Source organism: Benincasa hispida, unplaced genomic scaffold (genome assembly GCF_009727055.1).
Source record: "Benincasa hispida cultivar B227 unplaced genomic scaffold, ASM972705v1 Contig316, whole genome shotgun sequence".
In the NCBI taxonomy this organism is placed as follows: Eukaryota; Viridiplantae; Streptophyta; class Magnoliopsida; order Cucurbitales; family Cucurbitaceae; genus Benincasa; species Benincasa hispida.
Genome location: NW_024064794.1, coordinates 795,715 through 814,254, shown reverse-complemented (window position 1 = coordinate 814,254; position 18,540 = coordinate 795,715). Strand labels below are relative to the sequence as shown.

The 18,540-nt window shown below is 33.7% G+C and overlaps 1 long non-coding RNA gene across 1 annotated transcript in view; it reads left to right on the top strand.

The window, feature by feature from the left end:
• Positions 1-250, top strand: part of LOC120069297 — a 2,987-nt gene extending 2,737 nt beyond the window's left edge. Inside the window, exon 2 of the long non-coding RNA XR_005479500.1 lies at positions 61-250. This is a non-coding gene — a long non-coding RNA (uncharacterized LOC120069297). The remainder of the gene's footprint in view (positions 1-60) is intronic.
• The last annotated feature ends 18,290 nt before the right edge of the window (positions 251-18,540 follow it).

The following is an 18,540-nucleotide window of genomic DNA, read 5'->3' as shown; positions in this document are numbered from 1 at the left end:
AGTAGTGGGGTTACTTACTGAGTATTTTATACTCACCATTTTCTCATGTTTATGTTTCAGGTAAAACTAGGGACGCGTCGACGAATGACGAGCGGAATTCTTGATCGAGCCACTGTGACCAGTTTTATGCTTCCGCTCATGAAATTTAAACTTCTTTTCATGTTTTTCTTAGCTTCCAGTGTTGATATTTAAAACTTAATATTAAGAATCGCTTCCAGATTTATTTATTATTATTTATGATTTATGGGTATCCTATCGTTGTTTTTAATATTTGAGATTAAATGCAAAATCTTTTAAATTTACCTAATTTAATTAGCATTTATTTCATCATAACAGAGTCGTTTTAAGTCCCATGCATGCATGTGTTTAGTAACGGCCTAATTTAAGTCCTAGGGGGTCGGGTCGTTAAGCAATTTCCCCAAATACTTGACAGAGAAGAAGAAGACGAAGTAAGGGAAATATGATTTACTTGTATTGGAAACTTGCTTAGTGGAGAATGATGATTCGACCTGGATAATAGATCCAGATGCAACAAATCACGTTTGTTCTTCATTTCAGTGGCAACTGACAATGGGTGAGATGACGATGCATGTTGGAAATGGGCACGTCGTCTTAGTGAAGTCGTATATTTTATTACAAAATGTTCATATAGTTCTTGATTTGAATAAGACTTTAGTTTTTGTAAAGTGTTTAATTGAACAATTTAATAATGTAAATTTTTATGATGTGTTGAGATTTTATTTCGCTAAGTTGGAAGATAATCTTTACGTATTAAGACTGTTACCAACAAAGGCCCTCCTTAATACTGAACTGTTTAAAAAATAACTTAAAATAAATGACAGAAAAATTCTCCTAAAGAAAATGCCCATCTTTGGCACCTAAAATTTGGTTACATAAATCTCAATAGGATTCAAAGATTAGTTAAGAATGGTTTTCTAAGTGAGTTAGAAAAAATTTCTCTATGTGTATATGAGTCATGTCTTGAAGGCAAATTGACTAAGAGATTTTTTACTAGAAAAGGTCATAGAGCCAAGAAGAGGAAAGTTTGAATATTTTATCACCTTTATTGATTCATTGATGATTATTCAATGTATGGGTACGTTTATTTAATGTAAATAAGTCTAAGGCTCTTGAAGAGTTTAAGGAGTACAAGGCTGAAGTTAAACGTGCATTAAGTAAAACAATAAAAATATTTCGATCTGATCGAGGTGGAGAGTATGGATTTGAAATTCAAAGACTATTTAATAGACCATGGACGTATATCCCAAACCAAATCACCTGGTAAACTTAGTAAAATGGTATATCAGGAAGGAGAAATTGAACCCTATTAGACATAATTCGGTTTATAATGAGTTATGCTTCCTTGCCTAACTCGTTATGGGGTTATGCAGTAAACTCTGCAGCCTATATTTTGAACTGTGTTCCATCCAGAAGTGTTACTGGAACACCTTTGGAGTTATGGAATGGTCGTAAAGGTAGTTTGCTCCATTTCAGGATCTAGGGTTGGCCAACACATGTGCTTAAAGCTAATACTAAGAAATTGGAATCTCGTTCGAAATTGTGCATATTTGCAAGTTGCCCCAAAGGAACGAGGAGTGACTACTTCTATGATCCTAAAGATAATAGAGTGTTTGTGTCGACAAATGCTATATTTTTAGAAGAGAACCACATTACGGAGCATAAACCACGCAATAAAATAATGTTAACTAAACTTTCCATCAAAATTATTGAACCGTCAACAAGAGTTGTTGAAGAGCCAAGTATATCGAAAAGAGTTATTGATGTTGGTTCATCTAGTAGTTCACATCTACCTCAATGTAGTGGGAGGGTTGCGAACCTGCCTATACATTATATGGATTCAACAGAAACTTTAGTTGTCATATTTGATGGCGATGTTGAGGATCCATTGTCCTATAAAAAGGAAATGGAAGATATTGACAAAGATAAATGGATCAAAACTATAAATCTCGAAATAGAGTCTATGTATTTCAATTCATTTTGGGATCTGGTAGATCAACCTGAAGGGATAATACCTATAGGTTGCAAATGAATCTACAAGAGCAAACAGGGTGCTGATGGGAAGGTGCAAAACTTCAAGGCTAGGCTTGTGGAAAATGGTTATACCCAAGTTAAGGAAATCGACTATGAGGAGACTTTCTTAGCTGTTTCCATGTTGAAGTTTATCCAGATATTCTTGTCCATTGCCTCATCTAATGATTATGAGATTTGACAAATGAACGTAAAGATTGCCTTTTGAAATGGCAATCTTGAGGAAACTATCTATTGAAGGAACTCGTTTTGAAGGAGATCCTTGAGCGGAAGTGGATCGTCCAAATTTCATTAATTATTGAAAACTAAATTTATAGTAAACATACAAGATATGCATTCAAAATAAATTACAACATGCTTGATACAAGAAAAAGGGTTCAAGAAATATTACCCTTGAAGAACTTTTCTTCGTATAACTCCCTTGAACAGTCATGAACACAACAACCTCTTGAAGACTTTCTTCAAGAACTCCTCGAACCAAATAGAGATACAACCACAACAAGCCTTTGGTATTGTCAAGGTGAGAACCCAGCAGTTGTGGGCTCTGACTATTTTGTTAAGAGGAATTGTTTGAATTTGGAGGAAGAAGAAGATGGAAGCACACAGAACATTTCTGTTAAAAACTAAATCGTATAGCCAATCCTTCAATCGTGTAGAGGAAGAAGAGAAACACCGTTCTTTTATTCCTCTTGCCATAAACTCAAATAACCACCCACTAAGGTGGTTGGAGAGAAAAGAGGGAACTTATTATTTAAAATAATAATAAAATAATATAAATAAATATGATAACTAACTTATTATATTATATTTATATTAAACTATATGTTATAATATAACACATAACCTATAGTTTCAATATTGTATCATATACAATATAAACTATAGTTTCTTTTCTATATTTAATGACATTTAATATAAATTTACCTAAATTTACCAACTATGAATCACATTCATAGATAATATATTTGAATTTCATTCAAATATTTATTTTCTCCAATTAAACTAGAATATATCAAATACATTATAACAAGTATATCATATACGATTGAATCAACTTCTTAAATTCAAATTAACCCAAAAACTAATTCTCAATTAATTTTTTTTGAGCTACCAAGGAGACCATATGGACCTGTAGCTTAAAGCTCCAACGGTACATGAATAATTAATTAAACTGTTTAATTATATTATCCACCATCCGTTAACTGTTGGGCATTGCACTAAAGATCGACAGCCGCACTCTTCGCATCACAGATATATTTTTGTGTCCATTGGATATAACCAATCAACAGTACAATAATTCTTCACAAATTGCTCGTAAGTATAGCTGGGTCAAATTACCGTTTTGCCTTTGTAGTTACATCTAACTCCTTAAGTACCACTATTCCCACTAATGAACAATAGATCATAGTCCTTTTATGACTAAATCCTTCTTGGGCCAGAAGAGAGTGTGGCGCCACATTGTTCAAGACTTAGAATCAGCCCTTAAGGGAGCGATTTATCTATTTACCTCTGCTTCAGGGAAGAAGTGAATTCCATCTTGTGTAGCTGTGTTCCCAGCTCTTCAGTCAGGCGAATTCCCAAAGTGGTAGGCTTGTTGAGTCGGCGATCTGGCCACTGTCACCCATATAAATCAAAGAAACGCCTTCATATGCAGAAGTTCATAACTCACTCAGGATTCAAGTCATGTTATCTATGGTCATCCTAGTTAAACGAAAGTCTCTATATGAACGGTGTTATATAATGAGACTAAACATTTCATGGTGCGGTCTTATACAAAATATCCCTACTCGCATGTCTAATACATGAATGATTAGGATAAGAACATTCGTAATACCTACAAAGCGGGCCATACTTGTAGAGTCACCAGGATAAGATACCAAATCTTATCCATCTACTACAGACCATTTAGGTTATCACTTAAACATAATTCACCTGTATGTCTCCACATGCATGTTTAAGTTACAACGACAACAATAATTTTGGATGTTAGTTTACTGGTTTGTTGTTAATGTAACTAAAATATCACATATTTTATAGACAAAGTGAATAAAATATCATATATTATTAATCACATAAAAGTTTGTTCATACAAAGTTTACAAATTATAGGACCCTACGAGAATTAGGGCATCAACCCCAACATCTATATGCAAGCAACCTGAGGGATTCATAACCCAAGGTCAAGAACAAAAGATTTGCAAGCTTATGGATTGAAACAGGCTTTTTGATTTTGGAATAAAATATTTGATAATGCAATCAAATCTTATGGTTTTGATCAAAATGTTGACGAGTCTTGTGTTTATAAGAAAATCATCAATAGTTCAATAACTTTTCTTGTGTTGTACGTAGATAATATCCTACTCATTGGGAATGATCTAAGTCTACCGACTGAAATTAAACATTGGTTGACAATCCAATTCCAAATGAAAGATTTGGGAGAGACGCAATTTGTTATGGGCATTAAGATCTTTAGACATCGAAAGAGCAAAACATTGGTTTTATCTCAGGCATCATACATTGACAAGATGCTCGTCAAATATTCGATGCAAAATTTGAAGAAAGGCTTGCTACCCTTCAGGCATAGAGTTACTTTGTCTAAGGAATAATGTCCTAAGACACCTAAAAAAGTTGAGGAAATGAGACGCATCCCCTATGCATCAGCCGTTGGTAGCTCGATGTATGCGATGTTATGTAGTAGACCTAACATTTGCTACACAATGAGGATAGTCAGTAGATATCAATCAAATCCAGGATTAGATCTTTGGAAACCCATTAAAACTAACCTTAAGTATATTTGGAGAACACTAGACTACATGCACGTGTATGGGTCTAAGGATTTGATCCTTACAGGATACACAGACTCTAATTTCAGACTAATAGGGAATCCGAGAAATTCACTTCAGGATCAATGTTTACACATAATGGAGGGCCTGTAGTTTGGAGAAGCAACAAGCAAATGTGTATTGCTGACTCCACAATGAAGGTAGAATATGTAACAGCTTGTGAAGCTGCCAAGGAGGCTATCTGGCTCAAGAAATTCTTGATTGATTTGGAAGTAGTTCTAGACATATCAAAGACCATCACCTTTTATTGTGATAATAGTAGTGCTATGGCTAATTTCAGGGAGCCCAGAAGTCACAAGCGTGGGAAGCACATGAAGCGGAAGTATCATCTAATACGAGATACTATGCATCAAGGGGACGTGAACGTCACAAAGAGCTTCGGTGCACAACGTTGTTGATCCATTTACAAAGGTTCTCACAACTAAGGTGTTTGAGGGTCACCTGTAGAGTATGGGTCTATGGGATATGCTACATTTTGTCTAAAGCAAGTGGGAGATGTTTTACTAGGCGCGTATTATATGCCCTAGTTTCTTGTTTTTTGTGTACTTTTGTATTAGTTTGACTTTTATGATCTACACCCTATTGGGGTTGATGTCCTAAAGTCTCGTTTCCTATAGTTTGAAATAGTTTGTACGAATGCTTGTATTGTTAATATATGATATTTACTTCACATCATGTATTTTTGCTCAATTGCTTGTTTTATTTGCATTACCACAAACCAATAAACATAAAATCCCTGGTTATCTGTATGTGACTCAAGAATGTATGTGGTAACATACAAGTGGATCATGTCTTGAATGATAACAAAAATGGTCTGTAGTATATGGATATAGGAGGGAAACCTTATCCTTGTAATGCTACGGATGCAACTCGCTTTGTGGAATGGTCACAAGTGTTGTGACTTATCACAGATGGTCTGATCCTGAACATTCATGTTGGGGACATGCGAGCAGGGGCGTCCTATACAAAGAGTTTGTATAAGACCTGACCACGAAGTGTTAACGTCTCGTTATCCAATCCCTGTCTCTTATACACATCTAGATGTGTATAAGAGACAGCCCGAGAAATGTTCACACATAGTTGGACTATGTTGTATTGTTCATTAGAATAATCAGTGGTACTTAAGGAGTGAGATGTAACTACAGGAGCATAACGGTAATTTGGCCCAACTGTACTTACAAGCATATGTGAAGGGTCATCGTACTCATGATTGGTTATATCTGATGGACACAGAAATATATCTGTGGTAAGAAGAGTTTAGCTGTTGGTCTTTAGTGGAATGTCTGACAGTTAACGGATGGTAGATCTCGTGGCTAAAGAGTTTAGTCAGCTATTCACGTACCGTTGGAGCTTCGAGTCACAGGTCTATTAGGTCCCCTGGGTAGCTTGGATAAAGTCGAGAACCAGTATTTGGGTTAATTTGAAATGTACAAATTTACAAGAGGAAGTTTGATTATATATGATAGAATTGGACTAGTTAATTATATATGATATAATTGGCTAAATGTATGAGATACATTATTTTGGAGGAAATTAGATATAAATATGATTTATATCAAGTAAAGGAGAAAATACTATAGTAGATATGTGATATTAAACTATAGGATAAAAAATATAATATGATTATATTAATTAATTGATTAATTATATGATAATTAATCGAAATTCACGTTCGGACGTGGGTTAGTGGGCCAACATCGGTTATTGTAACCGATGAATTAAAATGAAAAATGTTTTCATTTTTGAATCGTTCAATCGAAAGCTCGAAGAGAAAAGAGAACGCGTTGGTGTTTCCTAAACAATCGCTTAAGATAATCGAGAGACTATACGATAGCTACTCTCTGCCTAAACGACCGTCTACCTCGCACCTAAACGATCGCACACTGTCGCTTACACGATCACATAGCTTCTCTAAACGATTGTATAGTGTGTCGATTTTGCTCAATGATCGTATACCTTTTCCTAAACGATCGTTCAGTAAAATCTACATGATTGTGTAGCTTCTCCTAAACGATAAGCATTTCTGCTATGTGATAGCGTCTTTTTCCCTCCCATTTGCTTATCTCCTACACGATTCGTGTTTCCTCCTTCCTCTACCAAATTCACCAAAGACCACTCTTTGGGTTTTCACTCCGAGAATACCAGGGGCTCTTTACTGGTGGTGTTGTCCCCGCGACATTCGTGTTCGTGCGGTTATTCGTGCTGCTATTTTTGACGTTGCTGTTGGACGTTGGTAGATCACTTGGAAGGTTTCGCTGCTTGGAGAGCCGAAGTGTGAAGAACGTCTTCAACTGGTATGACATTCTTTCCCTTGTCATTTTGTTGTTCATAGCATGCCGATAATTAGTGTTTGTTTGCATAACTTTCGTATGAATGTATAATGTTGTATTTCAGTCACTGTGAGATCGGAGCGATCCAAACGTGCTCATGGAACTCTTAGATATGAGATCCTTCACATTCCACTAGCTTTAGAACAAGTGGGAGATTGTTGGGGTTGATGTCCTAAATTTCGTGGGTTCTGTAGTTTGTAATTGTAATGTACAAAGAATTTATTTATCTAATAAAATATCCGATATTTTATTTGACATTTAGTAGCATTAACCCACAAAACCAATAAACTAAGATCCACGGTTGTCTTCTATAACTTGAACATGTATGTGGAGACATACAAGTGAATCATGTTCAAGCGATAACCTAAACGGTCTGTAGTAGATTGATAAAGCTGGGTACCTTATCCTAGTGACAATATGAATACGACCCATTTTGTAGTTGTTTCAATTGTTGTAAGGTGCATCAAATGATATGATCTCTATCATTCATGTAAAGATATGTGAGTAGAGGTGTTCTATACAAAGAGTTTATATAAGACCAAAGCATGAAATGAATAGTCTCACTATATAACACAATTGATAGAAGAGACTTATATTTCACCAGGATACCATAGATGACTTGACCTGAATCCTGAATGAGTTGTGAACTTTTGCCTATGAAGGCGGTCTTTGATCTGTATGGGTAAGACTGGTTGGTTTAGTTGGCTCAATATGCCTACCATTTTAAGGATTCGTCCGATTAAGGAGCTAGGAACGCAACTACACAAGAAGGAATTCACCCCTACTTTATAGTTAGATGATGTAGAGAAATTGCTCACTTAAGGACTGATTGCAGGGCTTGAACAATATGGCGCCACACCCTCTTCTGGTATGAGAGGGTTTTGGTCATAGTTGAACTATGAATTATTGTTCATTAGAGGGATCAATGGTACTTAAGAAGTTAGATGTAACTATAGGGGCAAAACGGTATTTGCAAGAAATTTGAGAATGATTAATGCAACGTTGATTGATTATATCTAATGGGCACAAAAATATATTTGTAGTACAAATAGTGCAGTTGTCGGTCTTTAGTGGAATGACCGATAGTTGACGATAGTTGGGTAATTTAATTATAGAGTTTAATTATTTATCTAAGTACCATTGTAGCTTCAGTTTATAGGTTCATAAGGTCTCCTCGATAGTTCAACTTGAATTATTGAAAATCAAATTAATTTTGGATTTATTTGAATTATTCAAATCAATTATATATGATATAATTGATATAAATTAATTATATGTGATATAATTAATATATTGTATTATTGGGATTGGTGTCCTAATTCTCCCGGAGTCTCGTAGTTTGTAAACTTTGTACACATTGTTATTAATAAAATAAGAGTTATTTTATTTGCAATTATTCATATCCAATAAATAAAGATTTGTGACTATTTTATGTAAACTTAAGCATATATTTGAGATATACAAGTAGATCATGCCTTAAGTAATAACCTAAATGGTCTGTAGTATAATGATAAAGGAAGGATACCTTATCCTGGTGACACTATGGATACGGCCCGCTTTGTAGAGGTTTACAAGTGTTGTGAATTATCATAGATAGTCGGATCCTGATCATTCATGTGGAGACATGAGAGTGGGGGTGTCTTATACAAAGAGTTTCTATAACATCGGACTACGAGATGATTCGTCTCTTTATATAACACGTTGATAACTGAGACTTACATCTCACTAAAACGACCATAGTTGACATGACCTTAACCCTGAGTGTTTTGGGAACTCCTACCTATGAGGATAATCCTTTGATTAGTATGGATGAGAGTGGCCAGAGTGCTAACTCAAAAAGCGTACCTTTTTGGTGATTTGTCTGATTGGGGTGCTGAGAGCTCAGATACACAAGACGGAATTCACTCCTTCCCCGAAGCAGAGGTTAGTAGATAAATTGTTCCTTTAAGGGCTGATTTCGGGTCTTGAACATAGTGGCCATACCCTCTCTTTGGAAGAGAGGACCCAGTTATAGTAGTACTATGACTTATTTTTCATTAGAGGAATCGGTGATACTTAAGGAGTTAGATGTAACTATATGGTCAAAACGGTAAATTGACCCAACTGTAATTACAAGCGATTTGTGAAGGGTTATTGCACTGTTGATTGGTTAATATGGACACAAAAATATATCTATAGCGAGAAGAGTGCAACTGTCGGTCTTTAGTGGAGTGCCCGACAGTTAACGGATGGTGGATCTTGTGACTAAAGAGTTTAGTCAGATATTCACGTATTGTTGGAGCTTCAAGCTACAGGCCCATAATGTTCACTTGGTAGTTCAATGAGTTCAAGTTGAGAATCAAATTTTGGGGTTGATTTGAAATGTTCAAATTAACAAGAGAAAATTCAATTATATGTGATATAATTGGTGTGATGTATGAGATACATTATTTGGAGGAATTGATATAAATATGATTTATATCAAGCACCATAAAATAGAAAAAGAACTATTGTTTATATGTTTCATATGATGAAATATTAAAACTATAGGTTATAAATATAATATGGTAAGTTGGTCATCATATTTATTTATAATACATTAATTATATGATATATAATTTCTTTTTCTCTAATAACCAATTGAGTGGGGGGTTATTGGAAGTTGTATGGTAACCGTGAGATAAAAGGAAATCTGTTTTCCTAAATTTAGGAGTTACTTCATTCGGAAAGTTCTCACAGAGACAAGCTATCAAGTGAAAGAGTTTCACTAAACGATAGCATTGACAGAGACTAAATGATTGTGTAGAGTTGACTATACGATAGTCATTCAGCTGATCGTTGCTACACGGTCGAGTGGCTAAGTCTATACGATAGGTTGCCGTTTACTAAACGATCGAGCACATCATTTATACGATAGACTGTGTTCTTATCTTCCACTTGCTCGACCGTCTACTCGATTGTAAACCTCCAGTCTCTTCCTTAAACTAAGATCATACAGAGCCCACAACTCTTGGATTCTCAAACCGAGAATACCAAGGTAACCATTATGGTGGTGTACTCACTTAGTTTGTGGATCGAGTTAGACTCGATTGGGTTCGAGGAGTTGTTGTTTGTTCGTGTTGTTTGTGTGGTGATCGTTGCATTCGTGTGTTGCTGTCTTTGGACACATTGTAGATTGTTCGAGGGATTATGAAGAATGGTTCTTCAAAGGTATGCATCCTCTATCCCTCGTATCATTGTTTAGCATGCTGTAATTTCTGTATTTGCATGACCTGTTACTTTTTGTTTAGATTATAATTGATTGTGTTCACTCGAATAGAATTTGGAACGATGCCTTATGCTGCTCATGAAAATCCTCGTGTTTGGTGGTGTCTATTCTTGTTCGTTGAGTACGTGGATGCCGAGTTCATGAGATCGGGAGAAGATGACTTGAATTAGAGAGGAACCTAAAGAATTGGTCTTCAAAGGTGAGTTATTTCTTAATCTCTTCCTCTCTAATTGCACAGTAGATAACATGCTTTATAGGTCTTGTTTGCCCTATTTTTTCGTCCTTTAATTATTGTTCTGTAGAGTCAAAATTGGGACACGATATTTTACATTGCGAGTATTCACCTACTCCTTCAATTGGTATCAGAGCCCCAATTGAGTCCCTATTTTTAATTTTCGAACTTTAATTCAGTGTTTTAGTGGATGCATGATGCATTTTGAATGTATGGGTTTTTCCTTATTGGATGGTTTCGAAATTTTCCTAGAACTTACTGCTTTAAAGGTGTTTAAAGTTATAACTATCCGGTGTTTTTGGCATTTAAATTCATATAATTGAGTATGTAATTTTCCGTGTCGTTCGTGATGGAGTTCCGGCTTTTATTCGGTGAATTTTTGGAGCAAGAACGGAGAAAATCGAATCAACTAGCGAAGCAGAGCAAACTTTCTACCTTACAGCGTCGCAACATGCAGAGTGGCCTAGTGTTGTGGCAATATAAAAGATAACGTCACAATGCTATCATCAAAGTGTTGTGATGCTTTGGATGGTCGATGTGTGTGTTAGAAAAACTTTAGATCGTGAGTTTATGCCTCCCCAACATTTTCTTTGCACTTTTTCTATTTTTTTTATTATTAATTTGTAATAATTAATTATTTATTGTATTTTAATTAGTTAATTTAATATAAGTGTTATACTGATTTAATTAATGTTTAGGATGCTAATTTCGGTCCAATATTATTGTTTTATTTATTTATACATGTGATATATGATTTTAATTATTTGTATATCATAGTGTATGTAGTATAAATCCCACCATAGGATAAACATAAAATCACGCATCAATTTAATGTAAAAATTATATTATATAGTTGCATGATTAAGTTAAGCATGCCCAAACATCATATTTAAGATAAGAGTTGTATTTTATGATTGCATGCATAGTAACATGTTCGTGCATCATACTTTATTATAAATGTTATATTTATATGTTAAATTATATAAGTGTTATATTATGTGATGGGTGTGTTATTTATTTTCATTATTTGATAATATAAATGTTATGTTATATAATGAAAATGAAAATGCATGAAGCATGACATTGCCTTAGAAATATAATTGTTATATTTATATGTATGTCACTAAATGTATCGCGTAGGCTTTAATTGTTTCATTAAACTTTCTAATAGTTATAACTTAATGAAATTAGAATTAAAATCTATAATCGAGAGTTGCATGCAAACATAGTTTAAAATTAATTCCACCTAAACCTATGTTAAAATATTTCAAATATGATTAGGAATAAGATTAATTTTTTAATTCCCTTTTAATAGGATTAAATTAGAGTAAATAAAAGATTAAATTTGTAACAAACCTATGTTAATATATTTCTAATCTGTTGAGGCTGGGGTATTTAAGTTGATAGAAACAGAACACTCCTACCTAGGAACTAACCTGGAAGGTGAATTATATAGATTTGTTAGAAGCATGCAATGAGTGATTGATGTTTATTAAAATTTTTAATGAACATAAATCAACATTGTTAAACTATTGAAAGTAATTATTACATTGGGAAAAGTTAAAAAATCATTTAGATAAATTTATTAGCCTAATTTACCTAAGTTATGAACCCGCATTTGTAAAATACTCAATGAGAGGAAAATGATGTATATGATATTTTAATTTCCCTTTCACATTTCTCCCTAATAATTCACACCGTGACATCAATGCTCGATCTCGAGACACCTTTGCTTGTGTCCTCCTACGGATGGTGTTTCATAGGTCAATACCAAAGTGAATGGAGAAAGTGTTTATAGTACGTGGGAGAGAGAAGTGTATCAACACATCCCATGATCTCCTTCATTGGTTTGTGGTAAATTTTCATGCTTGGCCTCGAGACACCTTTGCTTGTGTCCCCCTACGGATGGTGTTTGCATAAAATTTTAACCAAACTTCATAAATGGATAGGATTACTTTAGTTTTTGCCCTAATTGGTTTTTTCTTACGGTTGGTCATTGGAGCGGAACTCTATAATCTAAAATGAAGGGTTACACTTACAAGAAATTATTAAGTAAGTTAATGGTTTCTTGACCAAAGTATGGTAACTAGATGTTATAGGAATAAAGAGTTATTATGGTGTAACATCTGGTTGAGAATGTCTCAATCTAGTGTAACGAATGACTGACTACCCTATAGTGGCTTTTATTCTGACTTACCAGAGTATCGTAGCAATAGAAATTTTACATTTATATGAATGAGATTCATATTCAAATTCATGAGTTCATCTTTAAATTTCTTTGCAAAATTAGAATGGATATTAGATTGCATATAGTTGATTATCATATTTTATATAATTCAAAGTTATATCTTTTTCTCTAAAAGTTTTAATTACTGATGTAAGTCAAAAGTTTTGATGAATATATTACATTGAAAATTTCATCAACACATAATACCAGTGTTCCATAATTGAAAGTTTCATCAACACATAATAACAGTGTTCCATAATAGCAATTTTAACCTTAATTGGATTTTAACCTACGATGTCTAAGTGATAAAACTATTTTATTACCTCACATTGCTCACACATGCTCATGAAACAGGGTTAACGACGCTTAATAGTTTGGCTATAATCTCCCGGTAGTAGGTATTTCGTAAACCGTCAACTTAAGTACTTTCAGCCTTAGACAGGATTATAAACCAATTGAGTTTGTAACTAGAGTTTTACAAGATAACAATCTATTTTAACTATTAAAACAAGCTGTTATTTGTTAACCCTAAGTGAGCATACTTCTTATCTTTGTTATAGATTTTAAATGTCTTACTCATTTTATAATACTTTATGAAATTATAGACATGCTATAACATACATCAAGCATTCCACATTTCAGTATAACAATTATATTAAATGTATGAAACCCTAAATCATGCATATTATATATTATATCATATTATAATCTTTCAATGCATGATCCATACTTCCTATGGTGAGATTTTAAATCTACATAGCATACTTTATGCACATACAATATTTAATTTAATTAAAATACATTCATAATTCATTAATAATTAAACATAAACTGAAATGGATTGGTTTTGGCATCCTATGCATGCAAACAAAATAATTATTACATTAATAATTTAAAAACAAAATCCAAAAGCCTCTGGACTGCTTGAACCAAGCCGAATTGGACCTAAACTGGTCCTCCAAGGCTTCAAAATGGGTTGAACCACTGGACGTTCGGCGCACGCGCGAACTGGGTTGGGATTAGTAGCGTTGCAACGCCACAGAATAACACATTCATTTCCAGGCTGGCTGAAGAACAATGTTGCAATGCTGTGAGGGTAGCGTTGCAACACTGTTTGACAGAAGCTTCAATTTTGAAATTCTGCAGGTGAGGATGTTTCGGATTTTCTTCAATTACAACCTAATTACAACTCTATTGACTCTAATAAATTTACAGCCTCTTAATCACACATCAAGGTCCATAAACAAAGAGCCAATTACAAGAATTACTTGCAAATTGAAGGGAAATTTAGATGTCAAATCCAAAATTCATCCATTTCAGCAACCATTTCATACAACTTATGAAAACACTCACCATACTAAAATTAATGCAAATTGAGTGCTTTAAAACTTACTCTGATACCAATTAATGGAATTGAAATTCAACAAATGATAGCAATCAAGTATCTAAGATTTCTAACTATATTAATTTTAGTTAAATAGCATGCATTTTCATAGTCTTAACATATTAGGGTTTCAAGAGAATACCTTTGATGATTCTCTCAAATTGACTGGATTTACCTCATGTTTCTTCTTCATCTCTGTAGTAGACCACCACAAATATCTTCTCTACTAATCCCAGGCCTTAAATTGAAGCGTGATCTTCAAATTGAGGGGAATTTGAAGTGGTTTTGAGAGTTGAGGTTGAAAGGAAAAACTTTTTTTTTCCTGATTTTTAGATTGCATCACCTCTCAATCTGATCTAAAACTCCAATATATAGAGAAATGATAGACTTAGGGAGAATGAAACGGAAGAAAACATGATCATTAAGCATTCCAGTACATCAATTTTGGCTTTAAATTAAATATACTCATAAACTAAAATGAGGGTTTCATACTAACCTTTGAAGATCTAGTTGAATCTCAAATTCCAGCTACAATTCTCTCTTCCTTTTTATGTCAACCACCACAAGGTCTTTCCTACTATCCTCTAGGTGCCTTAGATTTAGTTCCAGGACTCAAAATAAGCTTGAATTAGGGAACAACGGAGAAAAGGTCATTGGATCACCATGGTTGAAGACCTTCTTCAACCTCAAGATTTCTCAACAATTTTAAATAAATTGCATACCCGATTTTCACTCCAAACTAAGTGATATATATAAGTCATTCATGCAAATACTTAAATGTCTGAAAATATTCAACCTCCAGCTTCAAATTTGAGTTGGAATGTGAGTGGTTTGGTGACTAACCTACTCCAAAAGTAAGTATTTTCTAAATTTTCTTTATTTTTCCAATTTTGAAACAAATTTCAAAATTACAAATTAATTTTAGTTTTTAATTTTACATTTAAAATTGAAATTATATTAGTTTTACAAAAATTAATTCAAAATTAATTTTCTAATAAAATTAATAATTAATAATTAATTAAACAATTTAATTAATTCTAATTAATTTAAATCAAATATTCAATTAATTAATCACCAATTCTATTACCATGAACCCCCATTCATGAATTTAATATTTAAATCATATTTAAATATTACTTGATTCTCTAATTTCGTTTAATTCCAAAAGTTGTTGGGTTTATGTCTTAAAACTCGTGGTTTGTAAACATTAGAACTTATTCTGAGGATTCAATAAAGTTGTTATGGAATATATTGTTTTTTAGAAATCCAATAAATCTAAGTCTCTTGACTATTACATGAGTACTTGAACTTTATGTGGAGACATACGAGTGGATCAGGTTCGAGTAAATATTCAAAATGATCTATAGTACATGAATAAGGTTTGGTATCTTATTCTGGTAACACTATTGGATGCGGCCTACTCTGTAATTGTTACAAAGAGTTGTAAAGTGCTACAAACGAAGTGATCCTAATTTGTTCATGTTGGGACATGAGGAGTGGGGGTGTCCTGTGCAAATGAGTTTTGTGCAAGATCAGACTAAGAAACTAGTCACTCTTACTTTATAACGCCGTTTACTGTTTAAGACTGACTATTTCAAAGCGATGACCTATGTAACTTAACCTTAATCCTGAGTTAACTATGAACTCCTGTTTGTTTGGGATTATCCTTTGATCTGCAAACAGTGAGAGTAGACTAATTGCCTCTACTCAATAAGCTTACCATTTTGGGGATAAGACCGGATGAATAACTAGGAACATAGGTTGCAAGAGGGAATTCACTCCTACCCGATAAGGGTTAGTAGAGAGGTTGTTCCTTTCAAGTGCTGATTCTGGGTCTTGAACAAGAGACGTCACCTCTCATTGGCCTGAGAGAGATTTTATTTGTTGATTGGATCACAAATCAATATCTCATTAGGAGATCAGTGGGACATAAGGAACAAAAGGTAATTTCGGGAGTAAAATAGAGATTCGACCTAACCATTATTACGAGCAACTTGTGAAGGGTTAACTTACTAATTATGGTTATATCAAGTGGAAATAATATATCTACAATGAGGGGAGTTCAACTTTGGGCTTTAGTGAAATCACCCATTAGTTAACGAATTGGGGATAGATCGGTCTAATGAGTTTAGCCAATTAATCTCGGATCGTTGGAGCCCAAGATTTGTATGTCCACGAGGCCCTCCTACTAGCTCGTAAATGGATAAGCTCTAGAATAGCGTGATAAGTTGATTTGAAGTGTTCGAATTAGAATTAAATGAATTTGGAGAAATAATATTTGAATATGATTTAAATATTTGAAGATAGAATTGTGTAAAAGTTAATTTAATATTTGATATTAAATTAATTAGAATGATTTAGATTGTTTAAATAATTATTTATTAATTTTATTAAGAAAATCAGTTTATGAAATTAATTTTGTAAAACTAATAATTTTTTTAGTTTTATTAAATAAAATTTATTTATGAAATCAAATTTGATAAAATTGAAAAAGAAAAGAAAAACATAAAAGTTGGAAAATTGATTTTCCATATCTTCTTCTTACTAGCTCACAAACAACCCACATTAACTCTTTATTAACTCCAAACATGAGTTGCATTTCATGTAATAAATCTTTGCATGAATATCTGCAATATATTGAAGAGATTAGAATGTTTTGAAGGTATTGCAACCGAACAAATTTTTTAGAAAAATTTGAGAGAAGAAGACAGTTCTTCTGCTGGGTTGCTGTTGTGAGTTTCTCCAAATTCCTTTAATTCCAGTTTATTTTAAGTCCCACTACTCAATCTTGAGCTCCAAGAGGATAGTAAGGAAGATATTGGAATGGTCTACTACAAGATTCTGTGGTGATTTGCAGCTGGTTCAAAGCTTAAAGGAAATTCTTCAAAGGTATGTCACGAAACACATTTATTTTTGTTTAAGCATGTTTTCTTTACTGCCAAAATTAATGAATTAGAGTGCTTATGGTTCCTGGTTTCTTCCGCTGCGCATTGGTGCCTTCCAACAAAAGTAAACGTGTAATTATATCACATATAATTACTAATTCCCTTAATTCTAATTTGAGTATTTCAAATCAATTTATCACGCTATCTAAGGCTAACCTGTTTGTGAGCTAGTAGGTGAACCTAATGGACCTACAGATCGTGAGCTCCAACGATCCGAGATTCACTAGCTAAACTCTTTATACCGAATTAACCCTCATATCTTAACTACTGGGTCACTCCACTAAAGCACTGAGTTGCACTCTCCTCACTGTAGATATATTTTGTCCACTCGATATAACCATGATTAGTAAGTTAACCCTTCACAGGTTGTTCGCAATAACAGCTAGGTTAAAAGGTTGTTTTACCCCCAAGATTACATCTTATTCCTCTGTCCCACTGATCATCTAATGAACAATTGGTTTTTGATCCAATCATCAAACCCGAGTCCCTCTCGAGCCAATGAAAGTGTAGAGTCCTTTGTTTAAGACCTAGAGTCAGCACTTAAGGAAACAGCCTCTTTACTATCCCTGAAAGCGGGTAGGAAAGAATTCCATCTTGCAGCCTATGCCTGCAGCTATCTACCTGGTGTTACCTCTGAAACAAATTTAATTAATTTAACTTAATATCAAATACTAAATTAATATAACACCTCATTAAATATTGAAGTCATATTTAAATATTCAATATTTAAATATTATCAACTCTCCAAAACCGTAACGTTTAATTGGATAATTAAATATCAATTATATCAAATATAATAATTCAAACCCTAAACCGATTTGAACATTTCAAATTCTCTCAATATGCAATTCTAAGGTTTAATTCTTTTATGAGCTTGTAGAGGGACCTAATGGACCTACAGATCATGAGCTCTAATGATTTGAGATTAATTGGTTAAACTCTTTAAATCGAATTAATCAATGTTTGTTAACTACCGAGACATACCACTATAGCTCAGTAGTTGCACTCTCCTTATTGTAGATATATTTTTGTCCACTTGATTTAACCATAATCAACAAGTCAATCATTCATAGGTTGTTTGTATTTACAGCTATGTCAAAATTACCATTTTACCCTTGTTATACATCTTGCTCCTTAAGTCTTCACTGATTCTCTAATGAACTTGGTTTATAGTCCTACCAATAAACCGAATCCTTCTGAGCCACGAGAGGGCGGCCCCTTTATTTAAGACCAGAAGTTAGTACTTAAGGGAACAACCTATCTACTAACTCTAAAACGGGTAAG